The sequence below is a fragment of the Schistocerca nitens genome, chromosome 8, assembly GCF_023898315.1.
Source record: "Schistocerca nitens isolate TAMUIC-IGC-003100 chromosome 8, iqSchNite1.1, whole genome shotgun sequence".
NCBI lineage: Eukaryota > Metazoa > Arthropoda > Insecta > Orthoptera > Acrididae > Schistocerca > Schistocerca nitens.
In genome coordinates this window covers 472,485,452-472,503,350 of record NC_064621.1, presented here as the reverse complement: position 1 = coordinate 472,503,350, position 17,899 = coordinate 472,485,452, and the positions used below count along the sequence as shown (strand labels likewise).

The following is a 17,899-nucleotide window of genomic DNA, read 5'->3' as shown; positions in this document are numbered from 1 at the left end:
CTTTTCAGCACGTCCTCGTGTGTTAAACTCGAATTAATTTGCTTGCTTCCCGGATTCATCGGCATAAATAATATGTATTCATCAGACACATTATAAATCGCTGCTACGCTGGAGAGAGACGAATGGAATAGTTCGACGTGTCATGTGACAGTGACGTCATCAAGCGTAACATTGGTCATTGGTATGACAGACGACAGCAGATGAGCAACATAAGTAAGACACGTGGTATTTTGGTATTTGGTCACTGATCACTTAAAAGCATACGAACGTAGCAGCACATTATGACAATATACAATAAAGGTCACATTTATACAATTCAGGCTGTCGAAGGCCCCTGGCCGAAGCTAATAACACGGGAAGCTTGGGCAGTATACTAGTAATTGGGATCTCGACTGTGCGGTATAATCAGCACATTTTACAGCGATAGGAGCGTGGATGTTCAACGCATGGGACATTCCAGATTCGACAATGTGCAAGTACGGATCTTTTCAAGGGATGCCGAGTTTAGGGTGTGTGTGACTGTTTCGATTTGCGAAAAACCGTCACCGCGAAAATCAGTTTCATGGGAACTGTATGGAGGCAGTCTTGCGCGGGAGATGTTCTGAACTATGGTTGCGGACGGTAGAGCTAAAGGTCGGACCCAAATTACCACGTTTACGACACTCCCAACGTAAAGAAAAAATTTTGCAGTAGCTGTTACCAAATGCTTTAGGTATTGCGCTTTGTTTTGCTTTGTCCGTTGATGGCTGTTTTCTTTTCTTATTTTGAAAAGAATGAAGAGACTAACGCTGTTCCGTCTAGAAGATTGAGTATGAATCTGTCAGCACAAGGAGAGATTGGCGATCCCTATAACAATGAGTCAGTTCTGCTCTCGTAGAAATAAAGAATATGGCCTTGCCCCCCGGGCGGTCTAAATTCTCCTCTGCTTACGTTTGCGGCCGACTGTACTGCGTGTTGATGGCGGAGGTCACGGTCAGTAATCTCCAAGTGTAAGACTTCTTAGGTAGCCCACAGAGCGGCTAATAACTCGGTCATTCAGCGTTGCTTAACAACACAAAAAGTTCTATCCACTTGCAATATGTACATTATAAAAAGAAAGTGACAGAGAGAAACCATAAAAATATCGTTCCCGTGTCTAGCTCTTCCCATATTGTACAATCAGTTAATGAGTTATTGAAACTACTGTGTGTTCTACGATGCTGCTATTTAAGGTAGAGGCAAACACACATAAGCTACAGGGCTTCATGGTTCAGTTACGTAAATTTATCGTACTAAGACAAAGAACACAAGTAAAAGAATGTTGAAAATCTAACTTCGAGTACTGAAAGCGTTCCATAACCAATAATCATAAAATGTGGGGAGAAGATATGAGAAAATGAGAGAGTTACTCTAATGAACAGGCTACGGACTGATAATGGAAGGGTGGACATCACTAAATTACGAAGGACCTTGATAGTACGACATGCTAAGGGATCCGTTAGTGCCAGAATATGAAATATGCCGAATTATTAAGGTAATTTTGAAAAGGCTGCCTTAATAAAAGGGGTATAAGCAAATACTATACTTTAACATACAAAAACAAGTAACTTATTTTCTGAACATGACGGGAGAGAGCAGAAAAAAATATATGACTTTATTAAATAAAAATGCACAACATTGATAAAAATGTACTTACTGAAAATTTAGATCTGGTGAACGAAGAATCGTTGATACTAGCTCAAAACTAACAATGCTACTGTCTTATATTGGCGAGATCATAATCGCTCAGTGAGGCAGAAAACTGTTACTGACGAAGCGACGCGCCGCACAGTTTCAGTTTTTCTCTATGACGTCCGACTGTACTGCCAAACGCGTCGAGTTACTGCATGCCGGACTGTCAGATTTGTCAAATTACCGAGAATGAATAGTAGTGGTACGGAGTACCCTCCGTCACGCACCAAATGGTGGCTTGGGGCGTATGTATGTGGATGTCGATCGAGTGTTGGATTGTCGCCGTCTTACTGTCATTTAAGAAATAACTTGCAAGGTGCAAAGGGACATCTTGCGCTGGTGCATTGCACATCAGTCACTGCTTAGAGACAGCAGGGGTCGCTACGCTCAGGTGCGATCAGTCCAGTTGTTGTCGTCAGTGGCCTACGTGTTGTGGACGAGAACAAAAGGCCCGCGCGCGCGGTCTCGCTGTCTCCAGGGCTTCACTTGTAAGTGGACAGAACTTTTTATGATCAATATTTTTTGTCTATTTTAGATCTGACGATCACTGCTAGCCCCGGCAAAACACATGATATCATTGTTAAGTTTACGACCTAGACAAAATATATTATACTGAAAATTAAGATCTCTATTTGACATGCTTGACCACGTCAGGTCTTATACGTATTTAGGATGTGTCCTTCTAGTAAAAGAGGGCTCTAAAATAATTATATTATTAGCTATGAGCACCTCGTCATCGATACTACGAGTATGAAACAGCTTTCTTGTGCTGCAGCCTATATACGTTCCATATTTTGCGAGGCGGTGGTATGGACCAAACAACGAAAAAATATCTAATAAACATTGGAGAGCTATAAGCAAATGTTCAATAGAATGAGACGTGTTCCCAAGTAGCGAAGATAAAAATGTACTCATAGCTCTTAAGGAATGCTTTTTAGAACCCATGTTTACTAGACTTTTTTTCCTTCGAATGCTCTCTCCTGTTATATCCCTGTCCTCCTCAGACACCTTGTGTAGCTGCTGGCGTAGTACATTCAAATCGAGTAGGGAACGTTGTTCTCAATCGAGGTACCTTCACAGAAGGTACGAGGAGCCTAACGTCACTGCGTCAATGAGGTCCTCAAATTTGCGAATGAAATGGAAAACCGTGCTAAGAGAAAGCCAGATATCCAGTTAGTGATGTAGGGAAATCATGAAGGATCTAAATAACGAACGCTGGATGGGGATACGAAACGCGATCGTACTGATTGCCATTCCAATAGGAAAATTCTTGGAAATCAAACGGCATGCTGCTAGTCGGCTATCTGAACCCATATTTCTGATATTCGGTTTGTGGACATAAGGCCATAGACCAAGGCTTAATTCTCTGGCTAACCTATTATCTTCCACTGCTGGGGAGACTTCTTCAGAGGCCTCAACGAGTCAGAAGTCTGTTACAGAAGTCTGTTTATATGTATCCACGCAACGGTCGGTTCGTGACGTCATCAACCACTGCCTAGAATGGCGGAGTCGTACCGACTTATGCTATGGAGCTCGTTGTTTGTTTTATTTAGCGCTAGGGCACACAACTTGTCTAATTTAAATCCTTCTCCTCTTTCTGTTGAAACTGGTTTTGTACTTACTGTTAGGCAGCGGTGTGATGACGTCACGAAACGACCATTGCATAGATACATAAAGAATTGGGCTTGCTGAGTTTTCTGTGCCGTTAATACCTCTGATGAAGTATCGAGCAGTGGAAGACGAAACGTTAAGCACAGAAATATGCCTTGGACCACGGCCTTATGTCCAAAAATTAAAAAATGGTCAATACTGCAGATACCGGCAGCGAAAGCCTACATTTTGTATGAACTCACTTTCAACTCCCCCCCCCCCCCCTGCTCCCTCACACTTCCCACCCACCCCCCTCACTACACTATCTAATAAAAAGTGTCGGGAGTCTATCTAACGCGTGATTGACCACTATATGTCACGAGAGACGGTCCGGAAAGTATGATTATGTTGTTAGGAGAGAAGCAGTAGCAGTAGAACGTGTCGTTAGGGGAACTCAGTGACTTGTAACGTGGGCTAGTCATCGGATTTGACCCGAGTAACAAACCCATCAGGGAAATTTCAACGCTTCTTGTAACGTGGGCTAGTCATCGGATGTCACCCGAGTAACAAATCCATCAGGGACAGTTCAACGCTTCTAAAGCTTTCCAATTCGACTTTTGGTGTAACCGTGAAGTGGAAAAGCCATGGAAGAAAGAACCAATACCCAAGCAGATATCATGTACTAAAGGACGGGGACCGTCGAGCATTGCGGCAGGTGATTCGTACAAAATAGTACGAAACCAGCAGACGATATTACTCGTGAGTTCACAAGTGCTACCAGCAGTTCAGTTCACACGTTGTGCGCAGGGAGTTGAAACAGCTCCTCATAAGCCATATACTTATATAGTCAGTGTTAGGCAATGCTTGAGGTTGTGTAAAACGCGACGCCACTGGACAGTGGATGATTTGAAACGAATGATTTGCACTGATGAGTCACGCTATACCCTGAGGGAATCCGATCGAAGGGTGTTGATCTGGTGAATGCATGGAGAACTTCACGTGCCAGCAGGTGTAGTGCCAACTGTAAAGAGGAGGTGGTCTTACGGTAAAGGAGTGTGTTTCATGCTTATTGTGTGTTCCCTTGCACTTAAGAAAATGCTAAATACGGAATTTATTTTACGTCACTGTGTACCGCATACAGTAGAGGACGGTTCAGAGACGGTGACAGATTCTGTCAGCAGGAGAATGCACCCTATCATAAGCAGCAACTGCGAGGCAATAGCCGAAATGAAACTACATGGCTCCAGAGACCACCTCATGTCACAAACGTCTATGATGTATATACATAGACTGAAGCGTTGCATGAAAATTTGTGCCTTGGCCTGGATTTGAACGCAGGCCTCCTGCACATCAGGCAGGTTTACTAACTGCTACGCCGGCCGCGGTGGCCGAGCGGATCTAGGCGCTTCAGTCCGGAACCCTCGCGACTGCTACGGTCGCAGGTTCGAATCCTGCCTCGGGCATGGATGTGTGTGATGTCTTTAGGTTAGTTAGGTTTGAGTAGTTCTAAGTTCTAGGGGACTGAAGACCTCCGATGTTAAGTCCCATAGTGCTCAGAGCCATTTTTGAACTAACTGCTACTCTGCCCTGGCAGAGTGGCTTTGCAGAACTGCACGGACAACCCTAGCACGCTTCCCTCCTCAGTTCAAATTCGCTTTCCAACATAGTTGGAGAGTCTCTGCACTGCTGTTCGAGTTTAGGGAGAATATCAAGTGGGTTCAGGCGTGAATGGGAATTTGGACGAAGGATGGAAGCACGCTAGGGGACCCCTTGCAGTTGTGCAAAGCCACTGTGCCAGGGTGCCGTGTAGGTTACCGCATCTGTCTAGTGGCCAGAAGACCCAGGTTCGAATCCTGTTCTTGGTACAAATTTTTATTCATCACATCCGTCTGCATATTAACATCATTTCTCAAAGAGAACTGACTTGCTCAGAGTCTCGACCTGAACCCAAATGTAACACATTTGGGATGAGTGAGAATGTAGACTTTGCTCCAGACTCTAGACTCCATCACTGCTCTCTCTGGTTTCGACTATAGAGGAAGAATGAGCTACTATGGTCGAATAATTCCTCAGAAGCCATATGTTTTTGTAGTCAATGCTAAACAATGCCAACGGCCTTGCCGCAGTGGTAACACCGGTTCCCATTAGATCACCGAATTTAAGCGCTGTCGGGCTGGGCTAGCACTTGGTTGGGTGACCATCCGGTCTGCCGAGAGCTGTTGGCATGCCCTTGTGGGGCAAACTGAGAAGCTACTTGATAGAGATGTAGCGACTCCGGTCTGCGAAACTGACATACGGTCGGGAGAGCGGTGTGCTGACCACATGCCCCTCCATATACGCATCCAGTGGCGCCTATGGGCTGAGAATGACACGGCATCCGGTCTGTACCGTTGGGCCTTCATGACCTGTTCGGGAGGAGTTAATGCAAAACAACACTTGAGGTGGTGCAACTCCACAGACATACAAACTCCTCACTGAACATATTCCCAGCAGAATTCATTCCGTCATAAAGGCGAAGGGTGAACAGATGCTAAATTAATGTCCACTAATAGGTGTCCGGATACTTTTGAGCGGGTTATAAGCGTCCACTGTCTCAACCATAAGACCACCGTCACTGACTCGGAGACTAGGACCGGGTGTCAATAAGGCGACAGAAGAGATATACGAGGTCGCCGCTGAGGTAAGACGCGCTGATATCGCCGCAAAGTGGTTGCCGGCACTCGCTTAGATAAAGCGAAAAGTGGCATGAAACGCGCGACGGACAGTTGCGGCGCGCGCCGACCATCCCCCCCCCCCTCCCCCGACCGCCCCCCACTACCGTCCCCACCACCCGTGCACTGCTTACCTGAGCGTCTCACTTAAAGCTGGGAACTGCACGGGGTAGACTAGTCCTGGACACGGCTGGGACGCGCGCGACCAAGAGACGCACAGGTGAGTCGGTGTTTGTGCTGCCAGCCGCTAGCTGCCCACTTCGCGCGGAGGCCACGGTATCGCTCCGCAACCTGTTCTCCGCCGGTGGACTGTGTATTTGCTGTGGTCGCCGCATGCTAACCGAGAAGTGGCTCCGCACAACAATACCAAAATCTCCAATGGTCAGTGTTGTCCGGAGGGCAGTGCGAAAGAATATCTGAACACGGGCGCGGGGGGTCCCATGAACTGGTAAGCGGCGGATCGCGCCGACGCGAAACGCTTTTTAAGAAAATCCGCGTTACTTGGAGAAAAGCCAGCCGCTGTGGACGGCGGCAGCTGCGTGGAGATTCCAGCATCTACAGTCGCAAGGATTTAGCTCATTTCAGTCACTCAAAGAAGTTTACCCACTACGTTTTCTGCTCTTTTTTATTTAAAACTGTTTTTATACTGCACGGTTCCTACTTTGTGATCGGTGTCGGCATCGTAAACTGATCAAGTAAGTGCCATCGGATTCACACTATTTTGTGAATAAAATTCGTTCTACTGTGTTGTGTAACAATTTCTGAGTAATATACCTGACGTAGCCTTTAAACCTGGTAGCGCGAGTAGGAGCTGTCAGATGCTCTTTTTTTTTTCATCTTGGAACAATGGACGCAGCTTTCAGGTAGTCTGTATTAGTAGGTCCATGGGATTTCAATTGTTAGTTCGCGGCTTTGTTGCGTATGTTCTGAAAGTGATTTCAGTTCCCATTCGTCATCACCATTGTTATTGTGAACTGCGTGACGAGGTGAAGTTCATACAATGGTGCCGCCGTAACAAAGACGGCTCGTTACATGCTTCGTAGTGTGACAAATTATGGAGAGGCTCGGGTTAATTTGAACAACTAACAACATTTCTTTCATTCTGTCTTGTTAGTGTTACAATTTTTTCCAGGTTTTTCGAAGTGTTGCAAATCTTACTAGGTAAAAACAACGCGGTACGTGTTCCTTCCTAAAAGAAACACTTTCGACCCTTCACCCGTCATTCGAGGGTTTACTTCTATTGCTCTAGATAACGACCAGTAGGTTTTATTATCAATTTATCAGTAGTGCAATTAATAATATAACAGGCTATAGACCGATGCCCAAACAAGCTGAGGCAACTGCCAGTGGTTCTGTCCCGAAACCTCAAACATTTTGCTGTTACGTTATGTTGTTTGTTAATTAACTTTAATCTGCTCAGATTATCCGATTATTTTGGGCATTTATTCCTTGTTGCATTGCTTATCATATTACACTGAAACCTCAGTAAAGGCTTGTAGTTAATTAAGTGCTGTTGACAGAACTGTAAAAGTAAATGGTTCAAATAGCTCTGAGCACTATGGGACTCAACAGCTGTGGTCATCAGTCCACTAGAACGTAGAACTACTTAAACCTAACTAACCTAAGGACATCACACACATCCATGCCCGAGGCAGGATTGGAACCTGAGACCGTAGCAGTCGCGCGGTTCCGGACTGAGCGCCTAGAACCGCTCGGCCACTGCGGCCGGCAGTAAAAGTAAAGATAACGATCAAAATATGAAACTATGGAGATTACTTTTCACAAGTGGACTTTTTGTTTAGATAAAAGAAATTATCTTTCAGCTCACTGAAATGTGTTTTAAGAGAATGGTTCAAAAACTAGATTCCCTCAAATAATGGTCCACAGTTCGTTATATATTCTGAATTAGTCCCGAGGCTGAAGAAGATGTATTATGTCTAAGAAAAATACTCGGAAAGAAAACAATGTCAAACTAGCAGGTAGAACTAATAACATGACCTGTTTAACAAGGAGGCACCTTAGCTTCGACTATGGGCATATGTAGAGTGCGCAATAACGCCGCTACCAAAGTGTCCATGTTGGTAACTTTGCCACATCTGGTCTCGGGATGAAATGTTACCACTATAATTTATCCCGCAGTTGTTCCAAGGAATCTTGCATCGTGATACAGGTGGGTAAATTTTCGCTCATTAACTTGTTTCCATAAAACAAAGGAAAATCATAAAATGTTACATCAAATGTGATTAGCTTAGACAAAACTTGTGCGCAAATCTAATGAAAAGCTGTGTGTTACTGAAGAAGTCACGTAAACAGACCGACCACCTACGGCGGACATTAATCTGTTTGTGACACTATTTCTGATGGTGACTGTGAGACTCATGCACTTTTTCTAGGTAAGATTATTTTTGCGCGGTAAGGGATTGGGTATAAGGTCCATTACGTGTACTTGCAGTCCAAAATGTTTCTGGACTGGATTAATAAAAAAATAGATAAAAGTTAATATGCTGGTTTTAATGCTCCATGTGATCTGAATAGTGTCCATCCTCTAGAGTACAATGAATAACACGTTCATACAACCAAGGGAAAGTGTCGGAAGAGTCCTTCTTCGGGATGTTCACCTCGAGCGTCACAAGGGCCTGAATGTCGGTTATGTCGTCAAAGTGTTGACTCGTGACGTGAATTTTTATTTTTGGAAATAAAACCAGTCACTCGGCGCGAGATCGTGTGAATATAGAGCGTATTTGACAACTGGCACTTGTTTTTCGCTAGAAACTGCATTACAGTTGCAGCCGTGAAAGTGGGCGCATTGGCGTGTAGGAAGATGAAATCCTTCCCCTTCCATTGCTGAGGACTGAGCCTCTGAATCTTCTCGCACAGCCGATCGATGACATCCGAAGAATACTGGGTTACAGTGGAGCCAGTGAGAACAAATTCCTTGTCGTTAAAGCCGCGGGCATCAAAAAAGGTGATGAACATTACCTTCGCTTACGATTTTGTCATACGGGATACTCTACCTGTGCTGCTAGAACATGTGCCTTTACAAGTACGACACAACATGTGGTTCATGCACGATGGAGCTCCTGCACATTTAAGTCGAAGTGTTCGTACGCTTCTCAACAACAGATTCGGTGACCGATGGATTGGCAGAGTTGGACCAATTCCATGGCCTCCACGCTCTCCTGACCTCAACCCTCTTGACTTTCATTTATGGGGGCATTTGAAAGCTCTTGTCTACGCAACCCCGGTACCAAATGTAGAGACTCTTCGTGCTCGTATTGAGGACGGCTGTGATACAATACGCCATTCTCCAGGGCTGCATCAGCGCATCAGGGATTCCATGCGACGGAGGGTGGATGCATGTATCCTCGCTAACGGAGGACATTTTGAACATTTCCTGTAACAAAGTGTTTGAAGTCGCGCTGGTACGTTCTGTTGCTGTGTGTTTCCATTCCATGATTAATGTGATTTGAAGAGAAGTAATAAAATGAGCTCTAACATGGAAAGTAAGCGTTTCCGGACACATGTCCACATAACATATTTTCTTTCTTTGTGTGTGAGGAATGTTTCCTGAAAGTTTGGCCGTACCTTTTTGTAACACCCTGTATAATTCTAATTTCATTCTGCAGTTTGTCGTTTTGTGGTAGGTTCGTATTGATAACACCAAGTGTAGTCACCAATTATGAATTTTTCCAAGGAAGAATTGTCCGCGTATTTCATTTCAGTCGAAACGAGCAGGCGTCCACACGTCGTTAGCTAGGTTCTCGAGATAAACATTGCACACACTTCATTTTCAAAACATAATTGTGAATTTTTTGAACACTTGATTTAAAAATGATCAGGTCCTCAGCGGCAGCTTTGCGTGAGATATGACGGACGATTTTCAAAAGATCGCGAATTTTCCCATTGTTTCCGTTGAATTAACTTCAGGTGGGACGCCTTGACCTCCCATTGTCCTCTAGCATCACCTGTCCTTCGTTCATACGTTTAAAATTCGTACAGGAGTTAAACAATTATCGCCGCAAGCCTTTGTCGTGGATTCAGACGTCTCCGTAGCCGCCTTATCGAGTAAAACGGGAAATCGAATCACTGCCCGTTGCTCCATTGTGATTTGTGACCCAACGAAGTGGACACAGTACGGCCGCACGTCCACTGCTTAATACTGCCTGCTCTCAACTGACCGGTCAAAAGCACATCTGTTGTTTATAGTTTTTAGTTCCAGCTCCCACTGTAGATACTGCGCTGGCGCCGCTTATACGACAGGAATAAAATTAGGGCCGGCCGCGGTGGCCGTGCGGTTCTGGCGCTGCAGTCCGGAACCGCGGGACTGCCACGGTCGCAGGTTCGAATCCTGCCTCGGGCATGGGTGTGTGTGATGTCCTTAGGTTAGTTAGGTTTAAGTAGTTCTAAGTTCTAGGGGACTTATGACCTAAGATGTTGAGTCCCATAGTGCTCAGAGCCATTTGAGCCAATAAAATTAGGCTCGCAACTTTTTCGACGATCAGTGTATAAGGAAGACGAGACTACCATAACCATCCTTTATTGAGTTCAAATTGGGAATGTAAGCTTTCCAGTCCAGTCGCGTTTATTTTATATGAACACGTTGCTCAATGCGATGGGTCCTGCGATGCGGATCTTTACCCCTTACAAGGCGCATTGCACCAGCAGTAATAATGAACGATCAGGGGTATAATCTGAAGTGACTGCGAAGTAGAATTCCATGGAAAAATACATAGAGAAACATCAGTAATCCGCAAGCCACCTAGCGGCATGTGGCGGAGTATGCTCCTGGTACCACTAACCGACCCCACTTTCACTGTTCATTCGCGAATAGCGCGTGGGAAGAATGATTGTCGGTAAGTCTCTGCATTAGCTCCGATTTCTTGAATTTTTTCCATCGTGGTCATTTCGCGAGATGTATGTGGGAGGAAGTAATAAGTTGTCCGACTCTTCCCGGAAAGTACTCTCTCGAAATTTCAAAAGTAAACCACTCTGAGCCGGCCGGTGTGGCCGTGCGGTCTAGGCGCTTCAGTCTGGAGCTGCGTGACCGCTCCGGTCGCAGGTTCGAATCCTGCCTCGGGCATGGATGTGTGTGATGTCCTTAGGTTAGTTAGGTTTAAGTATTTCTAAGTTTTAGGGGACTGATGACCACAGATGTTAAGTCCCATAGTGCTCAGAGCCATTTGAACCAAACCACTCTGTGGCGCACAAGGCCTCTCTTGTAGCGTCTGCCACCGGAGTTTGTTGAACACCTTTGTACGCTCTAGCGCCGACTAAACGATCCCGTGACGAAACTCGCCGCTCTTCGTTGAATCTATTCTACCTCTGCTATCAATCCTACCTGGCAAGTATCCCAGACCGATGAACAGTACTCAAGAATCGGTCGAACAAGCGCCTTGTAAGCCACTTCTTTCGTTGATGAGTTACTCATCTACATCTACATCCATACTCCGCAAGCCATCTGACGGTGTGTGGCGGAGGGTACTTTGAGTACTTCTATCGGTTCTCCCTTCCATTCCAGTCTATTATTGTTCGTGGAAAGAAAGATTGTCGGTATGCTTCTGTGTGGGCTCTAATCTCTCTGATTTTATCCTCATGGTCTCTTCACGAGATGTACGTAGGAGGGAGCAATATACTAATTGACTCCTCGATGAAAGTATGTTCTCGAAACTTCAGCAAAAGCCCGTACCGAGCTACTGAGCGTCTCTCCTGCAGAGTCTTCCACTGGAGTTTATCTATCATCTCCGTAACGCTTTCGCGATTACTAAATGATACTGTAACGAAGCGCGCTGCTCTCCGTTGGATCATCTCTCTCTCTTCTATCAACCCCATCTGGTACGGATCCCACACCAGTGAGCAGTATTCAAGCAGTGGGCGAACAAGTGTACTGTAACCTACTTCCTTTGTTTTCGGACTACATTTCCTTAGGATTCTTCCAATGAATCTCAGTCTGGCATCTGCTTTACCGACGATTCATTTTATATGGTCATTCCATTTTAAATCACTCCTAATGCCTACTCCCAGATAATTTATGAAATTAACTGCTTCCAGTTGCTGACCTGCTATATTGTAGCTAAATGGTAAGGATCTTTCTTTCTATGTATTCGCTGCACATTACACTTGTCTACATTGAGATTCAATTGCCATTTCCTGCACCATGCGTCAATTCGTTGCAGATCCTCCTGCATTTCAGTACAATTTTCCATTGTTACAACTCGCGATATACTACAGCATCACCCGCAAAAAGCCTCAGTGAACTTCCGATGTTATCCACAAGGTCATTTATATATATTGTGAAAAGCAACGGTCGTACGACACTCCCGTGCGGCACACCTGAAATCACTCTTACTTCGGAAGACTTTCTTCCTATGAACCTCAGCGTGGGTTTGCCTTTCCTACTATTTGTGTTATGTGACCATTCCGCTTAAGGTCAGTCTGCACAATTACTCCTAGATATTTTACGGTATGTACCGTTTCCAGAAATTTATCGACAGTGTAGTTGTACAATAGTGGATTTCTGTTCCTGTGTAAGAGAAATATGAAATATGAACCTTTTTTAATTATATACATCCCATACACAGGAGCAATCTCCTCATAGCAAAGTTTCATATACAACTTATAAACAAATTGAAAGACACCTACTACCACATTGTTAGATAAACCGGGAGCAGCCCATGAAGAGAATGATCCCCCTGTGATTTGTAGTCCGACATGCAAATTGACGGGCCCAAACCTAGAGGCACCTCATACAGCGAGCGGCAAGCGGTGCGTGCTTTACTGGTCTCCTCACATACGATCCGCATTCATCGAGGCTTTTGTGCACACTAATTGATGACAGCGCAGGTCACCGCAGTTTACGAAATGGCTTAAAAATGGATGGGCACAATTACAGGCTAATATCTCTAAGTTTCGGCTCTTCCATTTCTACACCTGTACTCTCAAAACCACCTTACGGTTTGTGGCCGAGGGTACTCAACATACCAGTGGCAATTCCCTATTTTCCTGTTTCTGTCATACATTATTCGCGAGAACAACTGTTAGGAAGCCTCCGTGTCAGTTAGAATTTCTCTCATTTCCCTTCATGGACGTTCCATTTTAAATCGTTCCTAGGTATTTTACAGGTGTGACTGCTTCCATGTGATCCACAAATATTCCTAAACTACTGGGTCGATTGCAACCAAACTTCGTACATATATCACTTACTGTCTGGAAAGAATTACTCGCAGTGTAAGAACTATCCATCTTTTAAATGGATAGAGGTGATTGTGAAAACGCAGAGTAGCCCACGAAGCACGAATTCCGAACTCATCAAATATTTGAGAATGAGTGCGCTTAGTGCTTTGGAACAAACTTCGCACATAATTTCAATCTTCTGAGATATTTTTCTCGCTGACAACCACAGCAAAACGGTGAAAATAAAAAAGTTTATCGCTTACTGCATTTTCGCTGTAAGTAAAACTGGCGCATGTTACATGACGATTTAATTTATTACTTCTTTACTACTAACTCTATTCGCTACATATTTTGCAGACAGTATTCACATGTACCACTGAATGTATCATCAAAATTAGATCGGTGTACGACATATCGTTCAAGAAAATGACATCGAAAACTGAGATGCGTGAAAAACTACCGCATTATGCATGGCGTTTCAATTTATTACTTCTCTATTACTAACTCTATTTACAACACATTTCGCAGACAGTGTCCGCATATACCACTGGAAGTAACTGCAAAATCACATCTTGCCGGCCGCGGTGGCCGAGCGGTTCTAGGCGCTCAGTCCGGAGCCGCGCGACTGCTACGGCCGCAGGTTCGAATCCTGCCTCGGGCATGGATGTGTGTGATGTCCTTAGGTTAGTTAGGTTTAAGTAGTTCTAAGTTCTAGGGGACTGATGACCACAGATGTTAAGTCCCATACTGCTCAGAGCCATCTGAACCATTTGAAAATCACATCTTGTACAGCACACCGTTCAGGAGATATGATGTAGGGAAACACTGAGTTACGTATAAATGGGACTGCATGGTGAAATTCGCTAGAGATACATGTGACGCACGTGTACAGATATGGTTGAAATATCTCAAATATATGTGAAATATATTTGACATGTGCGTACGCGGCCAAAGCGACGGTTAAAAAGCTCATCCTAAACTCCTGGAACGATTTCAACCAAATTTAGTACATTTATTAGTTATGATCTAGAAATAAATGCTGTGCGGGTAAGAACCACCAGCTTCCTGTTGGGGTGAGGATGGGGATAACGTGGGGAGAGAAGGGGGAGGAGGAGACAGACAGACAGATGGGAGGGGGAAATGGAGACAGAGAGAGAGAGAGAGAGAGGAGATAACCAGAGAAAGGCAAGAGGATGAAATGGTCAGAGAGGAGGGGAGGAGAAGATGGCAGTAGAGGGGAGAGGAGGAAATTGACTATAAGAAGATCGTAATAAATAAATACCTGGGCAACGCCGAGTACTGACCTGCTCATACACTTGTTGGTGTCTCTGGCTATTTCAGCGCAGTACATTACATTTGTTTATGTTGAGGGTCAACTGCCAATCCCTGCACCAAGCATTGATCCTCTACATGTCTTCCTTTATAGTGAGACAGTTTTCTAGTTTGACCACTTCTGTGTATACATCAACATCTGCGAAAAGCCTCGTAGAGCATCGGCCCTCATCCACCAGGTCATCTGTTTCTGTACTACTCAGCGACTATCCCGGAAATCAGGATGCATGTTGCCTGTCTAACGGCTTCCAGGGGCAACAAAAATTAACTTTCAGTATTTCACGTGGCTACTGAGCGAATTTAAAAATTTAAAATACTGCCACAATCTTCTCATTAAGAGATATAATCTTAAGTTAAGATTTTAACACAAGTATTACAGGGCGTAGAAAAATTTCCGCTACCAGTCACACTAAAAGGTTATTTATATGTCACACGACCGGTTTCGAGCTTGCGCCCATCCTCTGGGGATTATACATTCATATACATGTTTGTATTGCTTGAGATCACTGTATAAATACAAAAAAAATTATTTGCTGGAGACTAAACAGATACAAGTGGGACAATTGTAAGCGGCAAGGCAACATTTGTCGAAAATATATCTGTACTTACATAAAGATGAAACATCATTATTATAGTTAGGCTGTGGTGACAGTTTCTCCACTTAGTTGCACACTTATTATCACTTATCATTTTCACGTCAATATTTCTGTTTTATAAAGTTCAGCTGCATAGTTTAGCTGCATATTTCACTATGACGACGTGCGCTCGTGGAATCCTCTGTGTTTATAAACAAACGTGTAAGCTATGGTCAATGAACTCAGACGTAGCAGGTGTAAAGATGTTGCTCATACAGAAACATGTAGTTTATGGTCAAAGAACTTAGCCACAACAAGTGCAAGGGTGTTGCACATATAGAAACTTGAAAAGCTATTGTAGACTACCAAGTTTTTTGATACACATTATGAAATTTTTTGATCCACATTTTTGTCAGAGAACTTAGATCTACTTCCTAGATGTAAGTTCTCTGACAAAAATGTGGATCAAAAAATTTCATGATATGTATCAAAAAACTTCGCAGTCTAAAATAGCTTTCTAAGTTTCTATACGTGCAACACCCTTGTACTTGCTGTGGCTAAGTTCTTTGGCCATAGCCCACATGTTTGTATGTAAACACAGAGTATTCCACGAGTGCACATCGTAATAGTGAAATATGCAGTTAAACTTTATAAAACTGAAATATGGACGTGAAAATGATAATAAGTGATAATAAGTGTGCAACTAAGCGGAAAAAGTGTCACCACATCGTAACTATGATAATGATGCTTCATCTTTATGTAAGTACAGATATATTTTCGACAAATGCTGCCTTGCCGCATACAATTGTCCCACTTGCATCTGTTTAGTCACCTGTAAATAATTTTCTTGTATTTATACAGTCATCTCCAACAATATAAACATGTACATGAATGTAAAAACACCTGAGGATGGCCGCAAGCCCGAAACCGGTAGTGTGACAAATAAATAACGTTTTATTGTGAGCGGTAGGGCAAATTTTTCTACACCCTATAAAGGAACAGTCACGGAGTTCAAACAACATCCACTATGGATAAAATACATTTAAGTATTACAGTTAGAAACTAGGATTTTGTCTTGAGGCAGAGTAACTGATGGTGTGCAAATACCTGGACTTTCTTCATCCAGTATTTGAGTATGAGAGAATTTAGCGACTTCCAACAAACTTTACACATAATTTCAAACCTTTACGAAAGTTTTTCAGGCCGCCAGTGGTGGCCGAGCGGTTCTAGGCGCTACAGTCTGGAACCGCGCGACCGCTACGGTCGCAGGTTCGAATCCTGCCTCGGGCATGGATGTTTGTGATGTCCTTAGGGTTGTTAGGGTTAAGTAGTTCTAAGTTCTAGGGGACTGATGACCTTAGAAGTTAAGTCCCATAGTGCTCAGAGCCATCTGAACCATTTTTTTGAAAGTTTTTCTCGGCGACACCCTTCACAAAATGATGAAAGGGGAAAAGGGTATCGCTTACTGTACATACGCCGCTCATGGAGTAAAACGTAAGCATCAGACAAGACGTTTTAATTTTTACTTCTTTACTACTAATTCTATTCGGGACAAAATTTCCACACTGTACCTACATATATTACTGAATGTACCTGCAAAATTATGTTAATGTACGGCACTTAGTTCAAGAGATATAATGACGTAAAAATTGAAATACGAGATAAAAATGCTTTTGCTTAAAATGAAGCACATATTACACGGACTTCACTTTCCTGTGTTTGATAATGAGAACACTTAGGAACCACCAACAAACATCAAGCATAATTCCAATCCTTTTCTGAACTTTTCTCACTTACACTCTCAACGTAAATTTTTGAACACATTAACTCATTTGTAAAGTAATCATACATTTGAAGTTATTTTACATATGGGAGCTCGATCCTGCAAAACAGCGGAGTTCACTGGTTTATACACTGTCCAGTCATGTTAATGTGACTACCGCCTGTGTTCGATGTCAACGTGAAATAACGACTCACAGATGCAGGTGCCAGCACTAGCAGTGGAGGGTATACAAAGCGTATCAGGGGGAAGTGGAAAACACTGCAGTCGTTGTCGTAATGTGGAAACGGAGCAATATATCTCAGGTCCAAAGAGGGCATGATCCTTTCAGACCAAAGATGGAAGCATTTCCCAAACGTCTAAAAGTTTGTAACCGTTCCCGTGCCGCCGTCGTTAAAGTATACCACGAATGCCAAAATAGCGCTCACCAAAATAGGCGCATTTCCTCGAAGAAAAAAGGCCCGATAACGGTGGATGTGGTAAATCCAACCAATATCGTGACTTTCTCGTCGTACAATGGAGTTTCCACGACAGTTCTAGGATTTTCGGTAGCCCAAATTCTGCAGTTGTGGGCGTTGACAGACCCTCGGAGCCCTACGGATAGCATCGGAGGGTACGCCTCAGTGCCAACCAAATACAGGGTGTTTCAAAAATGACCGGTATATTTGAAACGGCAATAAAAACTAAACGAGCAGCGATAGAAATACACCGTTTGTTGCAATATGCTTGGGACAACAGTACATTTTCAGGCAGACAAACTTTCGAAATTACAGTAGTTACAATTTTCAACAACAGATGGCGCTGCGGTCTGGGAAACTCTATAGTACGATATTTTCCACATATCCACCATGCGTAGCAATAATATGGCGTAGTCTCTGAATGAAATTACCCGAAACCTTTGACAACGTGTCTGGCGGAATGGCTTCACATGCAGATTAGATGTACTGCTTCAGCTGTTCAATTGTTTCTGGATTCTGGCGGTACACCTGGTCTTTCAAGTGTCCCCACAGAAAGAAGTCACAGGGGTTCAT

General features: G+C 43.8%; 2 protein-coding genes and 1 pseudogene across 2 annotated transcripts in view; 2 read left to right on the top strand and 1 right to left on the bottom strand.

Annotated features, from left to right (window-relative positions):
* LOC126199621 (uncharacterized) overlaps positions 1–17,899 on the bottom strand; it is a 51,861-nt gene that overhangs the window by 15,130 nt on the left and 18,832 nt on the right. The gene's annotated exons all lie outside the window — the stretch shown is intronic.
* On the top strand, positions 5,408–5,525 carry LOC126199794 (5S ribosomal RNA; annotated as a pseudogene).
* The window catches only part of LOC126199202 (bumetanide-sensitive sodium-(potassium)-chloride cotransporter), a 316,749-nt gene continuing 305,048 nt past the window's right edge, over positions 6,199–17,899 (top strand). Inside the window, exon 1 of the mRNA XM_049935981.1 lies at positions 6,199–6,231. The gene's annotated coding sequence lies outside the window, so the exon portion shown is untranslated. The remainder of the gene's footprint in view (positions 6,232–17,899) is intronic.